Source organism: Alligator sinensis, unplaced genomic scaffold, assembly GCF_000455745.1.
Source record: "Alligator sinensis unplaced genomic scaffold, ASM45574v1 scaffold324_1, whole genome shotgun sequence".
In the NCBI taxonomy this organism is placed as follows: domain Eukaryota; kingdom Metazoa; phylum Chordata; order Crocodylia; family Alligatoridae; genus Alligator; species Alligator sinensis.
In genome coordinates this window covers 1,959,152-1,960,474 of record NW_005842188.1, presented here as the reverse complement: position 1 = coordinate 1,960,474, position 1,323 = coordinate 1,959,152, and positions in this window count along the sequence as shown.

Below are 1,323 nucleotides of genomic sequence, written 5' to 3'. Positions count from 1 at the left end.
AAGAGTGGATTTCTCTTTTTAATAGCTGATTCCAGGAAGTTATCAGTGAATGGGGAATTATCAACATCTTTCAAGTTCCAGGCAGATTTTGTATAACATCTGTCACTTCATCATAATAGTCATAGAATAATAGAAAACCAGGGCTGGAAGGGACCTCAGGAGATCATCTAGTCCAGGGGTTGTCAACTGGGGGTATGCATACCCTTGGGGGTACTTGGGAAGGCCCTAGGCCAGGGGTGGGCAATTATTTTGGGCAGTGGGCCACTTACTGAGTTTTGGCAAGCTATTGAGGGCTGCATGACAGGCAGCCAGGGGCAGATTAATATTAACTTTCTAAATTTGTTTTGAGGGGCCCCTGCGGGCCGGATAGAATGGCCTGGCAGGCCGCATCCGGCCCCCAGGCTGCATTTTGCTCACCCCTGTAGAGGGTACACATGGGTAGGTGGGGACATAGTGCTGGCACCCCACCCTACCCCATGCCACCATCTCTGGGGCGGGGGGCGTGCGGGCCAAGGCAGTGGTGCCCTTCTGTGGACCCCACAGGCACCAGCCAGACATGGAGGTGGGGAGTGGAAGCTCGCATGTGGTGGCCGCCACCACCCTGTGCTGTTGTTGCTCTGTGTGCAGCTGCTGTCTGGCTTGGTCATCTGTACAACTTTTTCATACATTATGCGTTTTTCTTGCAAATTTTTAAAGAAGCAGTACTCCTGTGAAAAAAGGAAATCTAAAACTGTCCAGTCTTTCTTATACTCTAATACATCTGTCCTAAATTCAAATTTTGTCAGAATACCTGTTGGAAGGCAGAATAAGTCCTCTTTCCACCCCCACCCTAAACTTTGAGGCAAAAGGACCACTGCTGACACGCTAACATATTTTGTTAGAGCTCTGTAAAGGTGAAGACCTTTTGCCAGTATAAGCTGTCTCCAGTAGGCTTGTCTGCCAATTTATTCTTGCTAGGATAGGTAAGGCCTAAAAGTGGGGTCTCAAGCACTTGAGTTGAGGACAGCTAGCTTTAGTTCAAAAGTTATTTGAAGCTTAGCCATAGATTTCATGACAGGAAAGGAAGTCAAGCCTTGCTGTTCCTCCACTTCATAAAGTTCTTTGCAACAGAAGAACTCCAAGGCCATGTCCACATGAGCGTGGATGTTTGTTTCCATGGGCACAAGAAGCAGTGGTACATCTTGTGCTGCTGTTGCTTTGTCCCAGGGGATCGCCTGTGCCATGTGTGCTCTGATGTGCAGCAGGTTACCCTGGGGGAGGTAGGGGAAGCTGGGGCTAGCAACTGTGCTGGCCCCAGCAGCCTATCCTGGGGGGGGCCTAGTG